This window comes from Strix uralensis, chromosome 5, assembly GCF_047716275.1.
Source record: "Strix uralensis isolate ZFMK-TIS-50842 chromosome 5, bStrUra1, whole genome shotgun sequence".
Lineage (NCBI taxonomy): Eukaryota > Metazoa > Chordata > Aves > Strigiformes > Strigidae > Strix > Strix uralensis.
In genome coordinates this window covers 51224518-51243477 of record NC_133976.1, presented here as the reverse complement: position 1 = coordinate 51243477, position 18960 = coordinate 51224518, and the positions used below count along the sequence as shown (strand labels likewise).

Here is an 18960-nt window from a genome sequence, read left to right as displayed (position 1 = left end):
GAAACCTCCTTACAATTGCAACACAAGCATTTTTATGACCTTGTGGGGAACTATATTGGAAAAATTGCATATTTTTTCCCCCAGGGGCTGTTTTTCAGCTGGATCAGTTCCCTGATCTGGTTCACCATGTAGCCACACAAATATTTATGATGGCACAGTACAACAGATTATCTGGAAGAAGATGTGGGAGTGGGAGAAAGCGGGGACTGCTTCATTGGCAGTCATGTTCACTTAAAAGAATACCAAACTGTAGCTTAAAGAAGAAAGGAATAGCAGTGGGATGACACATCTGAGAAGGGAGTTGAGGCATGTGCATTATTCCCCAGAAATGAAAACACAGCTTCAGATGTCAAATGGTGCAGTTACAGGGGTGACGATCAGCTAACAGCCATTTCCAAATGACGCAATATGCAGGCAAGGAGATTTTCAGGATTTTAGCCACTCTGAAGCTTCACTTTGAGGGATGTGGGAAGTGGAAGATGCAGATGGTGGATCCAAACAGCTGCAAAAGCAGTGGATCTGCATGTGGATGACCCTCCACCTCCATGTGATCTGCAAGATCTGAAGTGAGATCCTATGTGAGATTGTTTTGGATAAATATGCTGGTCTCTGTGTGTTGGTGTGTGTGCATGTGTACAGGCTGGCATTCTGTGAGGGGTTCTTATGTGGTTTTCTTCTCTTGAAGGTGCTTGTTGTAGGTTTCTTTTGAAAAGGGTTATCACCAGAAGAATATAACGCACAGATTTATTTACTACTATTTTCTTACTAAGCAGCCTCTGGGCCGTGCACACTGCAATGGCATAGCAGCCTGGCCAAGCCCTGACAGAAAGATGATGTGGGGCTCCCTGTCGCCTGTTGCCAGTGTTCACCCTGACCTCTGTCACCTGGCACTTGGGCTTGCCTGGCCTTGGGACAAGTGCCCTGTCTGTACCTGCTCATACCCTCAAAACTGACTTTGCTGGGCCTTTGATGGGCTCTGCCATTTGCTTTAATATGTCTGGGTTTTATGCCAAAATATCCTACTTCCAATGCATCCAGGTGGAGAGGAGAGAAACTGAATAACTGTTGTTTTCTGCTTTGTGAGGCTCTACTGCATTTTATAAAACCCTTCAGAGACAATTCCCAGTCCAGAAGGGAGCTCACAACATGCTTCACCATTATTAAGCTAACACAGTTGCCAAGTCTATTCAGAGCCTTACAGCTACATGTGTGTTGAAACGCTTTTCTGGACAGAGGTCCAAAAATGCTGGACTATGTCTCTGCTGCAGTCTCAAGCACCAGTTTGTATCTGCTCTTTTTCACTAGGACCTAAGATATAACTTAGACACATCTGAGCTAATTTTGAACTTGTTAGCTCAGCTGCCTGCAGCAGTCTAGCTCGGGGAGCAAGGAGTTCACCAAAAATTTCCTGTTAGAAAATCAAGGTAAATTAGGCAGTGCTGAACTCCACAGTACTGCAGGTTTATGGCTGTCCCTTCCCAAAAGATAAACATTTGGATCTTTCCACACAGTAGACTATTTTTGGCACTGTCATACCATTACATTGTGATGGACTGTGCTTCTTGCATACTACTAAGTATCCCCTGTTTACACCTGCCTTTTAAAAGACTTTCTACCCCACTATTGCATATAGTTGTACATGAGGTAAGATAAGGGCTTTTCTGCTCTGTAGTCAGTGTTGTGGGAGGATGGACTATGTGCAAGTACTTTGATTCTAGACTAAATGCCAAGTATGATTTAGCATGGCACTTCTTGTATTAGCATTCCTAGGGACACATGAACCAGTTCCTTTCAGAAATGTTTTTTAATAAGTTCTGAATATCCAAGTGACTCTTCATTATTCACTGGTACTTTATTTCAGTAGATGCAGTTTCAGTCAGTATCTCCCTAGCTTTTAAGTGAATGATGTTAATATACCTCCACTTCTTCAGAGGCATTCAGGATCTGTGGTGAGATCAAAGATGTCAAACCGTCCTGTGATCTTCATTAAAAGGGAAAGACAACAGGGAGAGGGCTGGCTCAGGCAGTGAAAAGATCTTTTAAAAATCTTTGTCTCTTCAGAACATAATAATAGAGCAATGATTCTCACTCAGTTAAAGGATGCAGGGTATAAGAAGCAGAACAGCGCTGGAATCAGACAATTTGGTAGTTTCCTTCTTTGTGTGTGGGGAAGGTCCTTTCTAGAGCATTACAAATTCTTTGTTGCCCCTGCATTTAACAACATTGTAGGAAACCTGATGGGAAGGAATGACCTTGGGAATGGGTTTACAGTTCCAGCTGCTGCAAATAAAAGGACAGGATGGCTGAGCTTATAAAGCTATGAGTGAAAAGGAAGAAAAAATTTTATCTCCATCAATTCCAGGAGCAGAAAGACCGAGAACGTTTTTCTTAGTAATTCTGCACCTCTGATTGAGAGTGTCAGGGCCCTCAGGGCATCCCCAGCCCTGACTGACCCTGCCCAGCCCCCCAGGGCTCCCCCACCCTGCCTACAGCCCAGGACCCCATTTCAACCCCCTGGTCCCTGCCCCAGTGATGCAGCAGCAGGGACGGTCTCCAGCTCCCCACAGCCCTGCCTGGCCATGGGGCTCCCGAGCTGGGCCCACCCATGGGTCCCTGCTCCCATCCCCAGGGAGGTGTCCCTTCCCCAGGGCTGGGGTGGCTTTAGGTGCCCCTGTGCCCCTCTGACAGCCCTGTTCTGGACTCTGCCCTACCACCTCCCATGGGGAGCCCCCAGCACCCTGGTCCCAGGGAGCCATCGGCCCTCATGGGGTGCTGACAGTCGGGTTGATTTTGCTGGAATTCAGCCAGCACCTTTCTGAGGGCTTTTTCCTGGTGCTTTCTTAGATACATGAATACATCTGAGCTGACTAAAAATATTCTTATCTATTATTCAATAATCTCTTCAACTTTCACCTTGCTGCTGGGTTGCTTTGTAAAACTTTAACAATAAGCTCATTTGATTGAAGTGGAGATAAGGAGTCAGCTCATATATGTAGATTTTTGCTAGAGAACAGTTTGTGAAACCCATGTGTATTTGGTCTGCCTGCTTGTTTCAAGACCTATAGACACTACCGTAAGAAGAGCGTGCTTGTTTGTTTCCAGACATTTCGAGTATGTAACATAAGACAAATATGTTTTTTAACCTTTGTTTAAAAATATCTATTGCAAAAGCACTGAACTCGACTCTAATACCCAGGAATAGCAAATGAGCTGCTCACTAATGTGAAGCAATGCTCTAAACAGAGTATTTTCATTACTCTATTTTTTTCATTTGAATGATTCTTTTTCATCAGTGTCAGAATGTTTGGTGAATGTATTTGACAATATTCCTTTAAAGACTTTATGACAGCCACATGTTTGAGGCTGAAAGAGGAGGAGGAAGGGGAGAGTTAGTTACCTATTGTGAGAGGAAAGAGCAGATCACAACAACCTCCTGCCCTTTTTATCCTGTTTTGGATAGTACGACACAGTTCTGGTTTTGGAAATATGTGGTTTCTTTCTTTGCTCCTGAAGAAAAAAGTAAATGCATTTTTTAATGTGATGGTCACAAGTAACTGTCATTCTCCAGCTTGCACAACCTGTGCGTGCACTGTGCACAAGTAGTGTGAGAATGTCTGTCTCATGAAGACACTTGTTCAGGAGTGATAAGGGAAGCCTAACTCTAGTCCAGGGCACAGTAGTATGTATGCTCTGAAACCTTAGTCCTACCTTCTTTAGGAAATTTCACTGCGAAGTATCTGAGTGGTTGCCCTAGTACAGATAGGTGGATACCTGTCACATTCTGCTGCTTTTGCCATGGAGGTGGTAGGTGCAATGGCAGTGGTTTCTCTACACGTGCTGAAGAATCTCTTTCACTTAAGATATCCCTCCAGGTTTCCTGTGTAAACAGGACTGAAAAGTAAACCATTGATTTTTTTTAGTACTTCTCTGAGTCATAATCCTGAAGGAAGGGAGTGTAAAAAGCATTTAAAAAAAAGAGTCTTGTAAATTAAAAATTAATTAAAAATATCTTATTAAGCATCTTTGGCCTTAACTATACTGAAAAAAATATACTGATTTAGCACGTAACTTGCACAAAACACAGTTGTGTTTAATAATGTAGTAGCTTGTCACAAATTTCTGCCCATGCTCATTCCAAGGACAAAATGAAGTTTAACATTGGGACAGTTAGAGAACATTTTACCTCATACATTTTAACACTGCCTTTTCCCTGTATAGTGTCAAGCTTAGTTATTCTAATTTTATCTTCAGTAATGGGTTCCTAATTTTATTGTTGTGGCTGTTGTTCCCTAAGGGCATTTGGAAATAAGATTCAGCATTTAAAAAAAAAAACTTTAGCTGTAACAGACTTCTAATAATGAAATCAATGAAAAGAGTATTTCTGACTATAAATCCTGAATACTTTAATGTGGTTACATGAAGAGTTGCTACCGTTTGTTCAGTGCTGAGTTTTCCAGCCCTGTTGCATTTAACTGCTTATTTGTCCCGGAGATATTCTGCACAGATCTGGAAATCTTCACTTGGAAGGGGCAGTGGTTTCCACCAAAGAATTTGTCAGATGTGGTAGAGTTGACAGGAAACATTTTGAAACACGAGAGGACTGTGTAGCCAGTGCAGTATTATGCCATTATGACCAAGAAGCTGTTTTAATTTTGAAGCAACAACAGGCATTTCCTCTGAGATAGAAATATATGCAATTATTCTTTCGCTTATACGGAAAAGCTAGCTACTCCATATCTGGAAGGAGGCACGTATATGGGGAGGTAGACTCTGGGAGTTTCCACCTGTGTCTCTTGCTAGGTGTGTGCTCTTGGGAGATGGGCTTTTCTCCTGGGGAAGGTCTTCTCTGGGTTTCCTCACTGACTGCAGCTTGTCTGCTCTGCCCTGTCCCTCCTCAGCATTTTTATCTGAACTGTCCAGGGCATTTGGAGGTAAAAGGAAAGCCCCAGAGCGAGCAGCACTCTGGGGTGGCCGGGTGCTCACTTCCCATGGTGCCCGTAGCATCAGCGGAGAAGAATCAGCAAAGGTGTCAGTGAGGCCCACACTTGCAGACTTCTTGATTTACATGTCTGTAGATTACTCAAATAGGATAATGTGTTTAAAAAAGGATTATCTTGCTGGGTCTTGTTTGCCAAATATCAGCTTGGAGCAAGTTTTTACAGCTGAGATACAATGGCCTGATAGCAATGTTTATGATAGAAATCCTGCCAGCTGTTTAATGCCGGCACCACACTGGCCACTTAGTCACTGGAAGACTTAGTTGTCAGAATGACTCTTTCTTTTGCAAATGGCAATATGTTTGGAGAATATTGCTTGGTGTTTCTAAGAGTAAAGGCTCCACGCTGGTTAGTGGTTAGCCAAGCCCACAGGCGCTGCGTGCAAACGTCCCCACACAGCTCTGCCAGTAACAATAATGGCTGGCGCTTACGCAGCACTTTTCATCTTCAGACTGGTTCACAGAGGGGGTGGGACCCGCTGCTCACAAGCTGTGGTTGCTGCCGGCTGCAGAGAGCTGCGATGGCAGCTTTCCTGCGGCTTGGGGCAGGAAGGGTCGTGGTGGTACGTGGGACACATGCTGCCTGTCTCTCCCACATGTTGCTTGGAGAAAAAGCAGGATGTGCCCTAAGCCAGGACACACAGCACATCCCAGCTCAGGCACTCATTGCTTGCCAGGGCTACCACATTGTGCCTGCCTGGAGATAGGACTCCTCTATCAGGCTAAATAGACAAGGATCTCTTACTTCAGTTATTTTTGATGGGAAACATGCCCATAAAGCACGAAGGCACTATGGCTTCCTCTTTTGACTACCCTGTGTGTCACCATGGGGGATTTTGTTCCTCTTAAGGCAAATGCTTTTTGATCCTGATCTTATTTCCCAGACTTGGACCACTCCTAGGTAAAGAATACTAAATATGCAAAATTATATAGTGTTTCTGTAGTAGTGTCACTGAGTACCATTCAATGCCCTTGTGCAAAAAAAGTTATGACACGGCAAACTCATGACAGGGGCCTTTGTCCTCATGGAACTGTAGGACAACCTTTCTGTGGATATGCCCTTGGGAGATACTCAGAAATGATGGTCTCACATGTTGGTATGGACAAAAGCTACCTAGAATTTGGATAAAAAGGAAAATATATTTGCTGAGCCATTCTTGGTAACACCAACACAGCTTGTATGGTAATGTATTCGTTGTCACTGGCCTGGTTTCAGCAGCAGGGTATGTTCAGGTCATATTCAATCATAAAAAAACCATGAAAAATTACATTGTGATCCAAGACCACTGAGCTTGAGCTTACATGGTACATTGCCTGCTTCTAGTTAGGCTCAACTTGAAGAAAACTGCCAGTTGTGTTTCATTAGTGCACCGCAAAAAGGGCTGCATTTTTGTTTTCCAGAAAGTCACTGAATTACATCACTGTGCAGTATATATTCCTCAAATGGCCTCTCTCTAATGATGCAAGAAAAAAAAAAAAAAAAAAAAAAAGGCAAACCTGTATCAAATGGTGAAACATGTTATATGGATTAGTTGAGGAAAAGTAACTTTGTCTTTTTTTTAGTGCCTCATGCTGCAGTCCCTGGGAATCGAAGGGCATAGAGTATTCCTTTTCTCTTTTACTGCTGCATGACTTGTGCTTAACTATTTATGTTGCAATCCTAAGACCTGCTCTCGCTCCCCAGGAGACAAACGCTAAAGTATTATTAGACCTTAGTGCGTGGGGGGGAAAAAATCCTTAGTATAATTTAAATGTATAAATATTGTATGCTTTATGCCAGTTCTTAGATTTTTACAGAAATGTAAGTCAGCTGGTGCACACTCTTTCTTTCTATAGTGGCCAGTCTTTCTACAAAGAGAACTCACAGGTACAACATTGTAAATAAGGCATGTGTATTTGCCATATATTGTGCACCATTTTTTAATTTGTAACTGTTATTTTTAAGTTGAGAATGCATATGCTGCTCAGTCAAGAATCTTATGAAAGTCATTGCTCCCAAACAGGTATTTTTTAGTTGCTTGTATTTTGATCTCAAAAGTTGAGTCTGGGTTTGTTTGACAGGATCCGGTTTCTGTTAAACTTTTTAGTCACAGCTCCCTATCCATTTCAACAAGGAAAAGAAAAAAAAAAATCTTATCCTCTCTTTTGTTGGGCTATTATAAACATGGTAAGGCAAAGGCTCTTGGTACAGATTTGTGTCATGCTCAGCAAATGCAATTCTGACTAGGCTGGGCCTTCTGGGCTTTACAGTTGTACAAAAAACTACCAGCTTTCTGGACCTACAATACACGTATACACGTGTTAAAGATTTTTAGAAATTTTTGTGTATGCATACGTAAATTAGAATAAACATAACGTTCAGTTCAGGCACATAGCTTCTACTGACAACAACTAACTGATATTTCTGATATCCTGTCTTCTGAATGCAGCTTTAGTATTGGTTCTGCTTAATACTGCTTCTCTTATGTTGTCTGTGACATACAGTTATACATTTTCTATGTATATTCTTTTTGTTCAACAGGAAATGCCAGGCTTTTCTTACTGCATTCTTCCCTTACTTCTAGGCAGTGCTCTATTACTTTGGCCATAGGTGTTGGAAGATGAAATTCTGCTCAATTTCCAATCAGGCAAATCTCCATCCTGCAATGTGCAGAGAAGAGGCTGAAGTGTGGGGACATCCCAGCGACTGCAGAAAGGGGAAAATACTGAGATTCTTGACTCCTTGCAGGGCTCAAAGTGTGAACATGAAGAAGAGGGAAGAAAGAAAAGACAGCAGATGTGGATCTGCAGCCCTCTCGCCCATGCCCTGAGAGGCAGGTGCTGCTGCTGCTCCCCCTGTTTGCAGGGTAGCTGCTCTGGCTCTTGGGTCTGCTCCCTGAGACATCTTCACCCTCTACCTTTGTCTCTTCGTTCTCTCAGGATCATCACTTAGGGTTGAAAACTCCTGTCAGGAAAAGAAGGCGACCTGCTCCCTCTATAGGCTTTCCTGGTTGTTGCTTTCGTGAACCGACCATCCAGGGGATCAGAGCTGCGTGCAGGCTTTGAAGGCTGGCAAAAGCTCTGAAGTGAGACATATTTTGCATTTTTTTTAAATTTAGAGATGATTTTTGTGTGCATATGTGTGTGAATATATGTGTATATATATGCACAAGTTCTCTAACACCTATGTATATAGCTACTTTTTCTGCAGGTCACATATGGAGCAATTTTTACTGTTTAGCTTTAGTCTTTTTTAAACCAATGCATGATCCTTTTGTGTGTGAACTTTCTGTTTGATAATGGTTTATGATAACACCCTCCTGAGTGCGTTCTGCCCTTATTAGTGGAAGAGACACCAACTGAGCCAGCAGTTCCATGAACCCAGGCACGCTTCCTCCTCAGTGCCCGCTATCCTGACTGTTTTTCCCTCCTCTCTCTCCCACCCAGGGCCCTGCCTCCTCAGTTGCACCAGCACTGCGGTTTCTGGCATTGTTCTGGTAAAAAAAGCAACCTGTATTAAGAACATCCCTGTAAATAAAAAAGATTATTTGCAACTTGAATCATCTCAGTGACCTGATTTACAGCACAGCCCCAACAACAGTTGCAGAACAGCATGAGTGTGCAGAAGCAGCCGGAGGCAAGGCAGGGATGGGAGACAGACGTTCCCAAGCAGGCCTTGGAGCTGAAGTCCACTTTGTGAAACTGCAGCTGCCAGCGTACCTTTGCTCTGGCACAGATATCAGAGGGAATTCCCCTGCAGTGCCTGAAATGACACTTTAGGGAAGAACTGACACATTGGTGAGTTACATATTAACCATTATAGATGACCTTTCAGAGAGTGGCAGAGTAACAACCTCACCGAATTACTGATAAAGAAAAAAGGCAATTTTGCCATTATGCAGAGCATAGGTATTAACTCCTAGGAAAAGACTGCCCAGCCCTTTCCACCAAATTACACTGTTTTCAGTTCTCCCATACTTTCTTCAATGTGAATAAATTGTTCAGATGTTTTCAATGCTAAATAAATGCCTCTGGTTGTTTCTTGTGGGGAGCTGAAGGGAGAAGGCAGGAAATGTTTTACCTACAATGATGCAGCCATTTCCAAGGAAGTGTGAGAAGAGCAACATACAAATTCGACTGAGATACAGAAAAAAATAATCTTAGCAGTCACTCAGCACCGCGCTCGCTTTTCCTTCCCAAGGTCTGACCTTGCTCTCTGTTCAGCATTATCAGAGATCTGCTGCAATGAAGTTTATGTAGATATGTCACTTAGGACACAAATGAATGGCTTTAACTTGAGCTTAAAAGTAACACCCTGCCAGAGATGACAAATATGACTACTATATATCACCAGTTAAATGACTAATGACTTATTTGTCTTTGAAGCTTCTGGTGAAAGCTGAAGCGTAATGGTGAAAGAAAAAAATAACCTCACATGTGGAATTGATAATGCTTTGTTTTCATATGGAATAAATTGCTCTTCAGTGGTTATATGCACAGTTATAATGAGGATGATTTCATTTGATGTCCAATGTGAGCTGTGCATATATTCAGGAGATTAAGGAGATTTAAACTTTTTGACTGAAGATGAGATTTTCACAGAAGATCCTTCTTTTGGTCAATATATTTCACTATTTAATGAAAGAAAACCCTGGCCATGTTCAAGTCAATTGTTTGTTTTTCAAGAGACCTTTTTTTGACCTTCAAAACCACAAAAATTATCCTTGTTTTAGACCAAAATATCATCTCCTTGAATTGCAAAAAATCTTTTTTTTTTTTTTTCAAAGCACTTCTTACTTCAGTAGTAATATATTTGCTTCAAATTGTATGTTTGGAATTTTATTGTTTGGAATTTATGTAGCCAAGGCTTTAAGCACCCTTATATAATTAATAATATAAACCAAAATCCCTGTGGTCTTTCTATCAGGCAGTCAGCTAGACAGGCAGCTACAGAGACTCTTTTCCTCGTCATCATTATGGGAAGCATGGTCTGCACTCAACAAGGTGAAATAAGAAGGAATTCATGTAATGAAAGGCTGGTAAAAATACCAACCAGCACAGGAGAATTGAGGGTATGCCACGTTCAGGGCAGGATACTGCTTAAATGTGTTTGGGGAGGGAAGGACTGACAGGGGTTGCTTATCCACCCCTTAGAGCTGCTACCGCTTCACGTGGGTCAGAGTTGTCCTGGGATGTGGAGGCACTGCATTGCCTTTCATTCCACCCAGACCTCTTCAAGAAAAGAGAGGCATGAGTAAGGGAGAAGATGAATCATTTTGCTTAAATAGCTGGTGCTGTGGCAGCCAAGGAGGCAACCCGTGACACAGGAGAAGAGAGGTGAAAGGCAAAAAGGGGTAGCTGGGATTGGGTCAAAAGAAAGACTAAGCAAAAGCAGAGAGAGAAACACTGAGACAAAGACAAAATGAGTGATGCAGAGTTTCTATGAAATTGGTACAATCCAGGATATAACAGTACTTAGGAATAGTGCGGTGGTTATGTTTGGATGCAAGGGTATTGTATATAAACTAGCGTTGCAGATACTGAGTATCTTTAAGCTGGTGCCAGAGGTCTGTCACATACGTCAATCTTGGAATTGCTGCCAGTTTTCTGAGTACAGCGTGTCCAAATGATTATTACATGAGACTGCAGTTAGAAGCATGCAAATTGAGTTGCATGTCAGTTATACTTGTATCTGATATTTGGGCTCTAAGAAAAGGGGAAAGAGATGTAGGTCTTGCATGTGACAGTTTGATCAGTCTCTTCAGGAAAAAAATTGCTTTGTACTTGCCCATAAATTAAACTCGCGTCATGATGAAAAGAGCAATATCAATTTCCACTTGTTGGAAATGTTTTGCATGCCAGCTTTGGCAACATCATTTCTCCTCACAGGAAGAAGACTGTAAGAAATCCCAGCACTACTTTTCAGATGGTTATGCCATCGAGCTGCTCTGTTGCACCACCAGGGCGTTACAAAGAATGCCTTAAAATGTGGAGCTACCAAACCTAAAAAGGCTTGGGAGGGACATATTCTTTACTGTACGCATGACCTCATCTTAAAAGGAAGATTATCATTAGCAAACTTAAGATGATGGAAAGCTGGGAGGAATTGTTAGAAATTTCATTTCAGCAACAATATGGTTCAAAAAAGAAAAAATACATTATTGTCATTGTCCTCTTTGCCAGTTCTACCCATAACTCTTCTATTTTATTTCAGAAGAGGCAATCACTGCAGAAATCAGGATGAACAAATTTCCCATGTATGTGCCAGAGCAACATCAGAAGGTGGTGCGCAGAGCAGCTGGTATTGCTATTCAGGCTGCTTGGCAGGGCCACGAAGATCATGCTCTGGGATGGAGGCAGGTGCCTGTGACTGCCGAGCAGAGGAGGGAGCTGCCAGTAGCTGCCAGCAGCCAGCTCTGGTGTCAGATTTATGCAAAGTATGACTAAAACAATGTCACTGCTGAATACAAAATCCCCCCATTTCTTTCTTGCTTTAATGAGAAGAGCACTGCAGATGTGAGGACAGGGACAAAAGTAGCCAGTATTTCCTCTCCTCTCTTTCTACATGCTAATCAGCCATGCTCATGGGGCACTGGCTAATCCCTCTGGCTTCTGAACTGAGAAAAGAAGATGCTCCTCTTCCAAGTAACTAATGAATCACCCCTTTTAGTACATAGTATGCATGACTGCATTGTTAAAAGTAGTCTTAATCACTCACTGAGAAAAATGATATTGATCATTACTCTCTTTTAGTTGTTAACTGGAAGCCTTGGGAGTTGTGACTCAGCCGCTGTGCTGCGGCAAGCCCAGAAAGACTTCAGTAGATTTTTAGCTAGTTATAGGAGCGCTCGGCATCTTATTCCTCACATCTTCCTAGTTTGGCTATAATTTGGAAAAATGTTAATTTTCTGGGTTTCATACCTTTCCAGGAATCACTGTTCTGTGATGGATTTGGCCTGAACTTTACACCAAAGGTTAAAGAAGAGAACCATTTTTGGTAGGCAACTGACTCCTAGCAGGGGATAGGGCAAAACAGCTCCTGGGCTGGAGGAAACGCAGCCTCCATTTTGCCTTTAGCTCTGTAGCAGTGTTGGACAAGCCGCACATACAGCAGTTCAGCGGGGTTTACAAACATAGGACTGTGTGTCAACGGGACAGTGGAATAAGGAAAAAGAAGTAATAAAGAATAAATTTGAAGGTTTTTGACAGCTTCCTGGAAAGAGGGTGAATGGGTCTGAGGTGAGAAATGAATTCTGTTGTTGACTAGGAATTGCCAAAGGCGAAGAAAGTGAACAGATAAAAAGTTTTCAGCGTGACATGGGAAAAAATGTATCTGTAGTTGTTTCAAATGTAGACAGATATACTGATAGTCATACTTGTGTATTAATTGCATAAAAAATACTAGACTGAACAATTGTTACTAATGCTGAATGGTCAAGTTTTCAACAGGTGGAGAATGCCATAGTTAAGGCAGCCTATACCCTCTTATATCAGTCCGTGTACGTATGTGTATTATAATAGTATAATATGGATTAATTTTGTTATTACATCCAACTTTTTTAATTGGATCAGGCTCTCAACTTGGTAATTTCTCCACAAATGCAAAAGAAGCTGTGGGACCTCTGTGGAGAAGGATGTGTAAGGACAGTTCTGTTAGTGAGTGATTAAAGCATATTTCTTGTTATCAATGCTTTCTGTTATTTCCCCTAAATAGCCCTTCTTGTTTACTCTGTGCAGAGACTCCCCACATGCTCCTCCACTTCTGACACTACATGACATGTTGCTGGTCAGCAGGTCCTCTGCTGTCCCACCACAGTCTTTCTTAGCTGCTAAAAATGGCATTAGCTTCTGCTGTGAGCAGACCCTGAGGAGGCGGGGGGAAAAGGGGGAAAAAGGCACCAAATGAACTAGCAATTGCTTGTGTAATGATTGTGTAATGATGGTAAAAACACATGGATTACAAGACTTCATCATGTTTGAATGTAGCTGTGAGCAAAGGTGATGTAAAACTGAGCGGTCAGGGTGGAGAGAGGAAAACTTTGCCAGGAGGTGCCTGAATGCTGAACGTGATGCGTTCTCGCCTACGCTATCTGCTAAGCTGAAGTTGGTGACATGACACCTCAGTGATCTGTTGGGTGCTGTTCAGCCATCACAGCTTTTTGTAACAGAAGGCATAATATCCTCAGTCTCCTGAAGTCCACAGCAAACAGGTCTCTTCAAAGAGACCGAGTTAATCACAGGGGCTGATGACCTTTCCTTTCCTCAGCAGGCCTTTCTGGCAGCTCAAGCTCCGTTCTCAGGGGGCAAGGACAGAAGACACTTCTTCCAGGACTGGTTAAATGTAGGATTAGGATTCAGTTGCATGCTGCCCAGATGCAGTTAAGTATTTTTTATTTGCTGTTATGAAACATCAGCCATAAAAATACATGTAGTCTACTCATTAAATGCAAATTTCTAAGGACAATGGGGATGACCAACAAAAAAAAAAAATCTCCAGATAAATGGTATACAAAAACATGCTTCAAGAAGGCACTAGTAATCATCATGTGATCTGTCTACCCTTTGGGCTGTGCTGGTAGAGGTGGAAGGGTGGGATGGCCCAGAGACCCTCTGCTTTAACAGGGACACATTTGCTCCATCAGATGATAACAGTTTTCTTTCAGCATATTTACCTGGCATTGGATGACTGTCTTTTTTGGTTTTGGGCTCCGTTGCTGCAAGAAGTATTGCTGTCAGCTGTGGGTCTTAGAAATATTCTTTGGTATATGGAAAGGAAATGGGATTTATTTTGTGACCGAGTCTCACTCCCCTGGTGGGTTGCTTGATGGACGATGGAGGTATGCTGCCATGGGGGACAGCCCCTGGGATCTGCCCCTGTGTCAGCTCAGCTCTCAGAGAAAGATATAAACTGCTGTGGAGGAAGCAGATGTTCCCTGTGGTATCACAAAGAAAGAACAGAAAGGAACACATTTGGGAAGAAGGGCATGCTAAAGATCCTAGCAAATCTGCATTTGGTGGGTTCAAGGGAGGATTTGGTGAGAGCAGGGATGAAGAGGGAGCCTTGCTGGGTAGTAGCTCTGAAGCAAAGCAAAGAAGCCCCAGAGGCCTCCCCAGACACCTCAGGCTGTCAGGGGGGGTTCAGGTTTTGTGTGATGACCCTACGGATGCAGAGGAGTGTAACTCAGAGCCGCAAATCCCAGCCATACTTTGCACTAAACGGTCAGTGAGAAATACCAAATGGTAACTGTACAAAGTTCTAGCCTTTACATAGTTTTGTCTCGGTAAGAAATAATCTGGACCTTGGCAATTAAAAAATGGACAGACCTGTTATAATCATCTGTAAATGTTTTTGCGATGCAGAGATAGTTAGAGTAGCCAGCACTTGTTCTTTGTAAGTAGGGTAGCAGACATCATGAAACCAACATCTTTAATAAGAAACTGCAATTTGAATTCCTGACTGCAACTTCATTTTAAAATCTCTTTAATACTCTTAAAATACATTTCAGGTTAGAAACCTCATTCAGCATCAATTTCTGCTCAGATCTAAGAATACCTTTTTGCTGTTTGTTACATTCATAAAAATAGTACTTAAACATCAATGTGTCCTTTGTAAACATAAGACTCTTGGATCACTTCAGTAAATTACTTATTACAACTAATTGCCCACCACTTCACAAAACCGCTTTCTGTTTCAGGGCCTTTACTTGCAAACCCCCAGTAAGATTGAGATCGCTCCATATCTAGTATCCCAATATTGAAAGTATAAGGTTGTGACTCTCAATGCATGTTTTTTTTTCTCCTAGATCCCATGTATATCTATAGGTGAGCACAGGTCTCCTTGTGAGACCTCAGAGCAGGGGCCTTGTGTTGTGCAGCTGGGGGATTCACTCTGGTTCCCACACTCAACCAGGCCTACTGCTGTAGCCTCACACACCTTTCTGACATGTATATGTACACGTTATCTGCCTTTCCATGTCAACAGAGTCCCAAACTGTGTTTCTACCTAACAGGGACCCCAGTCCTTAATGGGAATCAAAAGTCAGGATGACCAGAAGAGCCCCGCCCAGCCATGAACAATGTGTAATAGTTCTTCTCTTTCCTTAGTGTAGACTGGAATATTGATTGCAATGCCTCACTGAGGTCAGCAGTAAAACTCCCACTGTCTGCAAGGGAGCCAGGATTCCAGCCTTCAATATCTGACACCTATTGGGAGATTTCTTTGAATGTCTTGAAATGAAGCACTGAATGCCCGGTCATTTCTTTTTCTGCCTTGGGCCAGGCTATAGAATGAATGTCTTGTACAAATTGGCTGTGGACATCATATTGCTGGGCAGCTGAGACCATCGCCTCCTTTCAACCTTATATTTTTGCAATTACACTGTCAGGGTCTGTGATTACGCTACACAGTCTTAAAAAGGAATGATTTTTATACAAATCAAAATTGTCCGATTGCCCACCAAAAAAGGCTTTATTACTCACTACGGGAAATCACTATATTTGATCAGAAACATCTAATATGAATAAAATATGCCAACTTCAAAGAGTACATCTGATTTTCCATTTCTTGTTCATCCAAATCACCTGGCAAACTCATCAAGAGATTTTGGTGCACTGAACACATATTCTAGCCAAGTAGTTAAACCCCCACTGAAACATTTTGCAGGTTGGATGGTTTTAATCGGTTTTGTAATCTTTAACCTTAAAAAGATCTTTTCTTTAGAAGATGCTTTTTCTTGCTTATTTGGTTCAAAAATTTACTGAGGTGGAGACGGCCCATGGTATAGACTTGTACAGTATATAATATCCAGTTTTGGAAGAGCCATTTCAGTATCATTATGATGCCAAGCTGGAAATAAGGAGCATATGCATTACTGTCATTCCTCTTGCCATTACATCTAGCAACCATCTAATAAAAGACAGGTATAGAGGCCAAGCTGTTGTTACATGGCTTGGTAAATCTGCTTTCAGAGTACCTAATGGTGGATTAGAAAAGTTACCAGCACAAATAGTAAAATTGCAGGTCTGGGGCAAACCTACCCTACCTAACAAAATGCATTAGTATTGTTTTAAAGCAATAACTTCGTTCTGGCCAGCTTTATAATGCATTTGATGGGTGGGTTTTTTGTCTGCAATCAACTTATAGTCAAAAGAAAGTATAAAACTGCTTTAACACTATATCCCACACTCTTGTTAGTTCAGAAGATAAAGAAATACAGTGGTGCATGCATATTTGATCCAGATTAAAATTGTATTGTCAGTTGACCCAGTAATGCATGTAGCTGGCATTAATGAAAGGGAAGCCTCGGCTGTTGAAGGGTTGATTCTTAAGAACTATGTGGCCATGTAGCATTTCATTATTCCACAGGAAATCCCAGTGCCCATTTGCCCTAGGCTTTTTATTTTCCATATATAAAAAAGCAGGGTTTTTTTGTTTGCAAACTTTATCTAGTATTTTATGAAATTACAAATCTTACCTGCTCTATACCAGGAAAAGAAGAGGAATGAAAGGTCCCACTCATTATTCTTTTAGTGTGAACATTTTAACTTTAAAAAAAAATGCTTAACTGAGAGAGATTTTTAATCCTCCTTTGCTTATACCCAAGATTCTTCCTCATGTCTAAATCATTACTACAATTTTTACATAGACAGGTTTGGCAAGAAAATCAAGGACTGGCCAAACGGGCATTTAGCAGTGTAATACTATATGGCTTAAAAATGGCACTTTAGATTCTAGATTCAGTAAACTTCTAACATTAAAATACAAATCTAGAAGACTTTGATAGGTTAAGTTTATAATAACAGATGCCATTAAGCACTGTGTGATTACTGTATAGCTACAGGAGTATTTGTTTATGTTTTAAGAAAGACTGTGAACCTCCTTTTATAGTTAAAACTTGTCCTCTGTTTAGTGGCCTCTATTCTGACCATTTTAAAATATTTAACTGAATTGCTGATGCAATGCATGTACACAGTGACTCCCAACAAAACCAACATTTATTGCATCTGCTTATATACAAAGCCATGAACAAATAGTGCATTAACTTTCAGAGAGAGGACAGTGTTTGAATCAGTGCTGTATAGACCTTCACATATTAAAAAAAACCCAAAGACCTTCAGCTTTTTTGCAGTTATGCAGAAGGGTGATCAAAACAATGCCCATAACTCTATTATCGCTAAATCTTTATATGACATTGAAAATCCATGTTATGTTTATGCTGTAATGAAGACAGTCCTAATAAGATTAATTTAAATGATCGGTACTACTGGCGTCCCCTACAGCCTGCATAACAAAGGGCTCCCTGCTTATTTCATTTGGCACTTTATGCATTTTGTTGAAAAATCTTTGAAATAGCCTCAAACATGCCTAGACTGATGGAGATGACTAAGTTTGTGTCTAAGACCCAAAGAAACAGAAGCTACGTATGTATATTAGCACATACCAAAGTGAGCAGATAAGTAACCCCAAAGAATGTGTTTAAAATATTTGAGTTTTACTCTGCAGTGGAATTACACCAATCCCCTTTCCTGTTTGTATTTACCCATTTTCTGTGCTATTTACTGGAGAGTGCCTAGGAAACTTGCCAGCAAGAGCTAATGTCTCTGAAGTAATGGGATCAGAATGGCCATGGTATCACAACATCTTTTTAGGGTGGAATTTGAAAGTGTTTGTTTTGTGGCAGGTTTTCAACTTCATGCAGAATAATTTCTTAGCTGAGGCATTTGGCAAAGAGTGCTCTGCATGACTCAGCAGTAGATCTTCTCTATCTCAGATTTTGGTTATATTAATATCAGGTTTATTTTTTACATCAACTCATACATATTTATGACTTAAGTTTTCTTGCATGCTGCTGGGCTTTCTGTAATTCCAGTGCCTGTCTCTCCAGCTACTCCAGCAAACTACGTGGCATATTCCACACAGTGATTCAGTCTTGGGGTGGGTGGGAAAAAAAAATCAGTCACTAGAGCAATTTTTTGTTGTTAACAGAGACAATTCTATTATTTCTGTCTTTAATTAGGGTTACTTGGGGGACCCATGCAAATCCTACAACATTCATGTTCTGTACCACTAGATAGAAGTAATGACTTTGAGCACTTGGATTTGGCATTAATGCTAGCCATGCAACCTTTTATTAGTACATACGCTTGTTACTCATGCAAGTAATTGCAGTGACTTGAAAGAGGCTTTCTGTAGCACAGGAGCTGGCCTCCAGTCATCAGCTCTTTGTTACAGATGTCGTCACAGAGTCAGCCTGGATCTAAAGTAGCTGAGCAAACACATTCACCCTAACACTTGCAGGGTGAAGTACTGATGCTCTGGCCAACCTTTTCAGTACCTCAAGTGAAGAACAAAAGAGCTATTACTTTTCTCTGTAATGGGAAGGGAATGGGTCATGAACGATTGGTGACTAGTTCAAACACAGACTAAAACCACCCTATGGGTTTTGCCTAGTTCCTTAGGGAAGCAGAGGTGACCTCTTCTGTCTTTCAATGTCCCTCCCCACCACATATCTTTTGAAGCCATGGGGCAGTTTAAGTTTAAACTGAAAGAGGCATAGACATCTCAAAGGTAGTTACGTTTCTCGGATTTCTGACAAAATTGATGACTGAGTAGAGGTAAAAGATCCACATTTATGCTACTGGAAAGATAGGCAAACCAAACTGATGTCCTGTGGAGCTCTGCAATGACCACAGCACATCGTGTCTCCTGTGTGGTGGGGGCCTTGAGTGGCCTTGTAGAGACAGAAAATGGGCTGATTTTGGCTTGTTTAGGCAACTGCTTGACAGAACACTTTGGGAGACAGTCCTGAAGAGTATAGGGGTCCAGGAAGGCTGGGCACTCTTTAAGAAGGAAGTCTTAATGGCATAGGAGCAGGCTGTCCCCAGGTGCTGTAAGAGAAGCCGGTGACAGAGAAGACCACACTGGCTGAACAGGGAGTTTTGGCTGCAGCTCAGGGAGAAAAGGAGAGTTTACAGCCTTTGGAAGA

The 18960-nt window shown here is 41.7% G+C and overlaps 1 long non-coding RNA gene across 2 annotated transcripts in view; it reads left to right on the top strand.

The window, feature by feature from the left end:
* LOC141943754 (uncharacterized) overlaps nucleotides 1-8046 on the top strand; it is a 125191-nt gene extending 117145 nt beyond the window's left edge. For both annotated transcript variants that reach the window (XR_012629045.1, XR_012629044.1), the window contains one exon: nucleotides 7561-8046. This is a non-coding gene — a long non-coding RNA (uncharacterized LOC141943754). The remainder of the gene's footprint in view (nucleotides 1-7560) is intronic.
* Nucleotides 8047-18960: the final 10914 nt, after the last annotated feature.